Source organism: Camellia sinensis, chromosome 9 (assembly GCF_055761805.1).
Source record: "Camellia sinensis isolate YWXY chromosome 9, ASM5576180v1, whole genome shotgun sequence".
NCBI classification, from domain to species: Eukaryota; Viridiplantae; Streptophyta; class Magnoliopsida; order Ericales; family Theaceae; genus Camellia; species Camellia sinensis.
Window position 1 is genome coordinate 38,541,224 of NC_138969.1, and position 8,908 is coordinate 38,550,131.

The 8,908-nt window shown below is 31.6% G+C and overlaps 1 pseudogene; it reads right to left on the minus strand.

Annotated features, from left to right (window-relative positions):
- Window positions 1-769: 769 nt before the first annotated feature.
- LOC145798557 (pentatricopeptide repeat-containing protein At1g28690, mitochondrial pseudogene) lies at window positions 770-2,582 on the minus strand (annotated as a pseudogene).
- Between the last annotated feature and the right edge of the window lie 6,326 nt (window positions 2,583-8,908).

Genomic DNA, 8,908 nt, shown 5'->3' on the forward strand with positions numbered 1-8,908 from the left:
TGACGAGAAAGGGAGCCTTGATCAACCCCAGCGCTAGCTCCACTATTATTGTCACGCACAAGCAACATGGGCATATGCATGTCAACAATAACCTACAACCACATTCAAATTCACAAGCCAACCCCTTATGATCAGTTTCACATACACATACATATAGTTCACATTTGTATTCTGTAATATACTCTAAGAGAGAGTGAGAGAGACGAACCCGACAATCCAGATAATGACTCCGATGAGTGAGAGGAGAAGGGCCAAGAAGGCGAAGGGTAGCCCCAAGAGAAAGCCCAAAGGCCTGCATTCACATTCCTCACCGCAGCAACAACAGCACATACCTATTCTTCTTCGTCTTCTCCTCCTTTCTTCTTGGGTTTATGAGTTTTTTTGTTATTTGTTTTGTGTATAGTTTATAATCAACAATATTTGACGGAGATTACAAACACCCACCAATATAACAAAACAAAACAAATAGAAATATAATTGTCTTTTAGGTCATTGCCACCACAACCAACAACATAGAAACTGTTGACCCACCCACCAATGCCATCCTTCCATGTCACATAGTCCTACTTCCACCATGACTAACCGACATTCCTTTTTTTGTTTTGGGTAATGAACAAAAGGAAATTTATTTTCACTGGTCTTCATAACCCACTCCCCTAGGTTTAGAATGAGGAGAGGTCAAGTTCTGTTACGCAGTCATCAAAACTTTGGAATTATCAACCATGTTAAGCCACAGTGATGTAGATTGTTAAGGCTAACCAAGCTATGAGAGTAATGCTAAAAGTTGAGAAATTAAATAAGAAACTTTTCGACACTCAATTAATTTTAAGAATGATATTCTTGTATAACAATATTAGAAGAGGCTTTACCTCCCGGTAGCTAACATGTTTACTCACATCTTTTGTCCAACATGGAAGCCTTCTAAACCACCATCAATCCCAACCCAACTGAAACCAGTATCTTTGGATACCCCCCTGACCTTCATTAATTCCCTGAGTTCACTTACACTATCCCATTTCCCAGCAGCTGCCAGTATTGGATAGTGTAATGTATGCCCCTGGACGGCCATCATGACTCAACTTGAAAATTTCATTGGAAACTATACTCGCCATTTCTACATCATCGTGTAGTCTACAAGTGCTAAGAAAAGCCGCCCAAACATCAGAATTAGGCTTCTCAGGCATTGCCATTACAAATTCCCATGCCTGATTTAAACTTCCAGCGCGCCCCAAGAGGTCAACCATGCAGGCATAATGTTCAATCTTTGGTTTCATCGAGTAATCTCTCTCCATGCTATCAAAGATTTCTTGGCCTTTCGCAACTAAGCCGGCATGCCCACAAGCTGACAGAGCACTAAGGAACGTTACATAATTGGGTTCAATGTATCGATCTCTTTGCATTCTGAAAAAAAGCTCAAGTGCTTCCTCTGGATTTCCATTCTTTCCATATCCATTGATCATGGAAGTCCATGAAAATACATTCCTTTCATGCATGTGGTCAAAGACCCTTCTTGCATCCTCTATTCTTCCACATTTTGCGTACATGTCTATAAGAGCACTTCCCATTTTTATGTCAGTGAAGAGTTCAGTCTTCATAATTTGAGCCTGGACTTGTTGACCAATTTCAAATACTGACAACACAGAGCAAGCCCCAAAAATGCTTGCAAAAGTCAATATTGTAGGCCTAAAATCCAACATTAGCATGTCAATATAAACCTCAAGTGCCTTCTTAGCTGTTTCCAATGATTTGCTATGACCTTCAATCATCGCATTATAAACTACCACATCTTTTTCTAGTGTTTTCTTGAAAATATACTCAGCATGTTCAACACAACCTTGATTCATGTAACCCGAAATCATTGACGTTGAATAAATCACATTCCTTTCCAACATCATATGGAAGACTCTCCCCACATAATCTACTCTCCCACTCTTAACATTCGCATTAACAAGAGCAATGTAAAGAACTTCATCACCCTCCACATCTTATTTCACCACCTGGGCATGGACTTGCTTTCCCAAACTACTCGTAACCGATGAAACACTCTCACAAGTAGAAGCCTTCAACATCATCGAAAACGCGAACCCATCGGGCTTTTCATTCGAAAAAACCAATCTCCTAACCAAATTCAGAGATTATAACACCTGCCTGTTCTTTATGTAACCAGAAATCATATAATTATAAGCAGAGAGAGTTGGGTTAGGCAATTCATCAAACACTTGGCGTGCATAGGCAAGACAACTAGATTTAATATGTAGAATAAGGAGTTTGATGGAGATATTGGTGTTGGGCTTGAACCCAGTTTTGAGAATGTGGGTGTGGATCTTTTGGCCATGGGAAGGGGTGTCTGAGTTGATGAAGTGTTGCAGAACAGAGGAGAGAGAAGAGGCAGTTGATGGGTACAAAAGGTAGTTGGTCTCTGATGGAGGGAAAGTGTGATTGAGTGGAACCAGTGATTTGGAGATGTGGGTTGATGAGAAAATTGACGGTCTGATTGAGAGTAATCTGCCATTTTTCATCTTCCCACTTGATTTGGTCATATGTCACTCTCTCTGTGACTTTGTGCAATCAACAATACTGGGTCAACTGACTATATCTTGGTGAAAAGTTATTTATAAGTAATTTTTTATTTTTATTTATTTTTTTTTTTGAGAGAGGAAGTGAGTTATAATTTAAAAAGTAGATTATAACCCACTTCTCAAAATAGATCATATGATAATGTTATAGTCTGCGATGGAGAAGAACAACATACGACGCCGTTTCTTAAGTCCACCACTACAGCAATCACAAAAGAACCTCTTGTCATTTTGGGCTGAATTCGTGAGACTATTGGGCCCATTTAAATGGCAAATGGAGGTGGTTTAGGCAAACTATGAAAAATGGTTAAATTTTTTCGAGAAATTACAAAATAAAATAAATAATCTAGAGTTTTATCCTTGTAATAAAGTAAATTTTAATTTTTTTTAAAATTTAAACCTTAATTTTTTTTATTTATTTCAATCTAAACTATTTACTTGTTTTCGGTAACTAAAATTGACAAAAAAATAATATTTTAATCATTAAATTCAACGAAAAAAATATTTTAAAATTTTATATACACTTCCACTGAATTTAATGGTGAAAAGCTTATTTTTTGTCAATTTTAACTAACAAAAATAGGCAAATATTTAGATTAAAAATAAATTAAAGGATTTGATTTTAAATTGACAAAATTAAAAATTCAATGTTTATTTTGTTAAAATGAGCAAATCTTAGTTTTTTTTTTTTTTTTTGGTGGTGATTTCCCCAAAATCTATTTATTTGAATTTTTTAATTAAAACCTTAATCCAAATTAATCAGATATCAAAAGGATTTGACATTAAAACCAAAGTATTCATCTAAAATTGGCAAGAAATTGTAGGAACATATTAATACAATAAATAAATTTGAAAGTGTATCAGTGAAATTAATTTTAGTTTTGTTTTTCCATTTTGCTATTGCAAACTAGGCTCGAGTACATCATCATTTTTTGTTCAAAAATTTAACAGGATTGACTAATTAGACACAAAAAAAAGGCCATTAATCAAACTATCTTAAGAATATATATATATATATATATATATATCAATCAAACTAACTAGATATGTATAATGAAAGGGCAAAATTATTGTTATCAAAATTATAGTGACTGAATTATTACGAAGTATAACCTTGTCCAAAATAAAACGTTTATATGAACAAATCAAATTATTACGATTCCATGAGCTTTTAAACAAATTCACTATTATGTTACATGTGAGATGTGATGAGAAAAATATAATATTATGAAGTTATAATATAAAGTAAAGACTTGAGTTGATATAAATGCTTATTTTGTCATGATTTTTTCTTTCTCAAAAATATCCTTTATAGTTTAATAACTGTCAATAAAAAAATTTATTATGATAAAATTGATTTATATATTTAAATATTCATAAATAATTTCTTTTCATCTCTCCATTACTAAATTATATATATATATATATATGCATTGTATCACTACCTGCTGCTAATATATATTGTCCCATAAACCCACCTTCGATTTATTGGTCAAAAGGACGTTTCTAGGCCCTTAAATTTAGTTGGCCACATAATGGTGCTAGGTTTACTTTTGAGAAATAAATTAAAAGTCTCTTCACAGTTTTTAATTTATTTTTAGTTGTATTATCTTTCATACTTTTTATACTTTAAAAAAAGTTAAAAAATTAATTTTTAACTATTTTTTCAAAACACCCCGCCATGAGAAACTTTTTTTTTTTTTTTTTTGTAGGGATTTGAAAACCTTCACAATATTTTTTTCACTCGAACTAATAAATTGACTCATTTTTTCATTTTCTTGCTCAACTGGTCACCACATCTAATGATGTCGCACCAATAATAAATTGACACATAGGCCTATTTGGCTAGAGGTTTTTTTGACTTTTTTTTAGCGAAAATTCATAAAAAGATAAAATAGATTAAAATAGTTAATAAAACAAAATATCACATCAAATTCATAATCATTTTACTTTTTCTCTCATAAATATCACATTTAATTACAAAAAAATTTAATTATTTTTTCAAATATAAAAATTTTAACCTAGTAAAATAGACAAAAATTAAAATAACCAACTTTCCAACCATGAACTCCAAATTAATATATTTGCATCTGCTTTATAATTAGTTGGGAACTTTAAGCCTATATCAATCTAAATCAAGGTTTATTTTAGTCATGCGGGCTCAACTTGATTTTTATAAACATTTACTTTAATAAAATCAAATCTATTGTCATCTAATGTGAAAATGAAATCCACACAAAGCCCATTCGAGGTGAAATTATCAAAAGTTAGCTTAGTATTTATAGTTAATTAATTGAATAAATAGATGAAGAATCAGTCCTCGTTTGGTAAACATTTTGGGGTTAAAAAAGTACAAAAAAGACAAAATAAGTTATATAAGTCAATAAGACAAAATGTCACATTTAAACTATAATCATTACACTTTTTCTCTCACAAAAGTTAAATAAGCCCAAAAAATGAGACTAAAAAAGTCTCAATACAAAAAAGTTGACTACTGTAGTCAATGCCAAACGAAACTTCAATCATATATTATGTGATTGAAGGATGCGTTTAGATCAAGAATTTATATAGATTTATGAAGAGAGAATAAAAGAAAAAAAAATGTGAATGAAATAAAACTTTGTTAAGAATTATATGAGCAGGTAATTGCATTAGATTCTCAAAGAATTGTATCTTTTGTGTGGGGAAGTACTTAGCAAATAGCACTACGTGGCCAAGATAGCCTGAGATGTCGGTTAAGGTGTCACGTGGATGAGTTATGTTGTCAAGATAATCACGGTATTATTGAGATGTTCTGTGATAATGTCGGAATGCTGAGGTATCCGAATAAGAGACAAGAGTCCTAGAGCAAGAGAGGATCTCAGTCTAGATAAGGATAAGGCTCATAAAGAGTTTATTCCTATCTACTAAGAGTCTAGGATAAACATTGAGTCGTATAGTAAAGTAAGGCTTTTAGGGAATTAAGTCATGGTTGGTTATAAAAGTAAGAAGTTTAAATACTTTTTTTTGCTATCTGTAAGAGCTAATGTTTACTAATTTGATCGTCGGAGTGCCGTAATATTCTTATCTTCTTGTTGGCAGGTGGTTGGCTCAATTTATTCTATCGGTACTCTCCAATTAAATTCTCCATTTGATTGTGTGATTGGAAAACAACACCCACATTTTGGATCGGTATATGCTGGTAGTGGTAATATAAATTTTGTACCATCTAATAATTAGTTCAGAAGGTAAATATCAAATTTACTTGTTTAGTGTTTGTCTTTGACTTTCTATAGTCTCTTGTTAAGATTAAAATATATTTTTCAATGATTAGAATACGTTATGAGATTTTAACTTCGATTCTGACGAAAGTGTGGTAGAATCTCCTGTAGATTGTTTGTGGTACTGATGAACAATAATCTCCTGGGAGATATGTATTTCTATATAATTAATGGAAGGAAATGATATAATTAGGCTAATGGCCCATTTTAACTGGGCCCAAAAAACTATGGAGCAATATTTGGCAGCTTATACTATGAAGAAAAATGATTCGGACCCCTTTTTCCTCATCTTCTTTGATCTCCTCTCTTTTTGATTGGTTAATTTTTTTTTTTTTTTCTTTTTTTCCTTCTCCTTCAATCACCACCCGCCGTATATGTGTGGAGGTGGTAGAAGTGGTGATTGAAGGATCTCAATTACTATGAATTAGTTGGTTTACATATTGCCCAATAAAGTGGCTTTGGTGGCATGCGAAGATATATGTTTTTCAAATATCACTTCAATGTATATTTTAAAAAATATTTTAAATATTAATATGTAAAATCATATATTTTTTCATGATATTATAATTTATTTTTGGGAGATCCCACTAACAAGTAATTCTTAAAAAAAAAAAAAAAAAAAAAAAAAAAAAAAAAAAAAAAAAAAATCTAAAAGAAGATACGTGTTCTAAATGTTTATGCTATGTTCACATTGAGTTACTAAAAAGAAGAAAAAATGTATTGCAAAACCAAATTTTATTTAATCCCTCATGTTTGATAAATATATAAATATTTTTTATTTTCTATTTACGTTTTACACTGGGCATAAGGAGAATAAGAGATAGATAAACTGATAAAAGAGCATATCATTTATTAAGCCAACCCCTAGTTTTTATTTTATTTTATTTTATTCAAGATACCCTAGTATTGATAAATAATATTATTAGAATGAAAAACACTCAATCGTAGTATATATCTTAATTCTCTAATTAGTAATCTTAATAAAGATATCCCAATTCCTAAGAAGTGCTAATACTCATTCTAAGTTATTTATTACTGTCAATTTTTTTTTATTTTTTTATTTTTAAAAGAGTGTAATTGATCCAGTCAAAAAAAAAAAAATGAAAAAGAAAAAGAGAACATCTTTGAATAATAATATACGAAATGGGCCATGTTGCTTATAAGGTACTCTACTTTAATTTGCTTGTCACATTAATGAGTACCTTAATGATCTCGCATGCACGCATGTAAGCGAATAATTTTCCTTTTCTTTCTTATCGAAGAAATTAAAAAAAAAAAAAAATTATGATGATATAAGTTAAGATATTTTAGTATTATAATGGAATGATTACACATGATAAAACTACAAAATTCACTTAGTAAATTCATTAGAAATGATTAATGTTTGATATTTCTTAATTGGAGATCTTTTTTTATTTATTTATTTTTTGAAAGATCAGACCGGATCATCTTTCATTAAGCAAAAATAATTAGGGGTATCATATATTACTAAGAGGGGGCAATTGATGCCTTGAAAATCTTAGATGATAAGGAACATATATGTTAGTATGATGCTTACGTGGTTATGCATTTCACAATAAGAGAATAAAAATTTGTAACTTGTATCATAAGATGATATAATTTTTCCCACTATAAATGTATAACTTTGTGCTTATTATAAAAATTGTAACTTTTATCACATAATGACATAATTTTATAATTAGTAATTTTAAGTATTGTTTAATTAATCAGATTAATAGTAAAAGAATTAATAATAACAATAAAGGTTGAGACCTCTTTTAAGGGTCATCCCTTGACCCCTTTAATTTTAATTGGTTATTTTATTTTTATTTTTTTTTTCATCCAATCTCTAACTTTCATGTCTATAACGGGGTTGTTGGGTGAGTGTTTTAAAAAGGTGCCCTAATAATAAATAGTTACTCTATGCTTAGACTGGTACTTTCATAATTACTAGTAGAGGTGCTAGTGGGTCAAGATTGAGCAGGTTGTGTGTTATCCGCTACTTGACCAAATGGAGTTCAGGTGGAGAAAATTCCATCTGTAGCCGACCATTGATTGTTTGGAAATCAACTAAGCGAGTTGGATAGATTCGCGGTGGATGCAGATCAAATAAGCATATTAAACAAATTCTATTTCATAAAAAAAATTCTAACTGAACAATGAGAGGAGTGAGGATTTTGCTTTTTTTGAAAAGCAAAAAATGTCTCTTTCAAATTTAAATACTCTATTTATTGAACAAATAAATAATATGTACATTTATCAATATTTATGAATAATTCTTAATTTCATACAGGGTTGGGTTGGGTTGGGTTGGGTTGGGTTGAGTTGGGTTTCGCGAATTGACACCTGTGTATTCATCACTCGACCAAACTTGACATTTTTTAAATTGCTAAACTCGCATTCGTCTGTCCATTGTATCGAAACATTCCATTTGAGATCAAATTACTTTAGATTTAACAGGTCAGTTAAATGTTTGTCCAACCTTAATTACTAGGAGTTGAGAATTATCTGGAGTTGAGACGGCCGAGCTAGACCAAAAAATAATAATTAGGCCTTGTACGAGTTCGAAATAATCTTCTCGTATAATCCTGTTGATCAAGTTTGCACTCCCTCAAACGTCGTCGCTTTACTTCCTAAAAATATAAACGTGAGCTAGCCAGCGGGTGTGTGCCGGATACCTCTCCGATGCCTAAGTCAGCAAAATAGACAATAGACAAAAGTTGTGTATTCGAGAATCAAAGTTGTGATATTTGTACACAAGTCTTATTACGAGCTTTTATAGATTCTGCATGGCACAATCCTAGTAGGACTCTTTATTCCTCAATGTCAAGTCCTCCTAAGAATCACATCTTTAAGAGATAATGCTTATCTATTAACACTCTTCATCTGCTTTAACCAAGTGAAATGGTTTTACTTCGGTAGTATGACAAAACGATCGAGCTAACATTGTCATGCTTAAGCTCGGCAAATTTGGCCGAGCTTCACCTAGCTCGGTTCCACCTTGCTCTTCCAATTGACTTCCTGTACCTCGGTTTAGCTTACTCCAACCGGGCTATTTCAATCATTTATGAC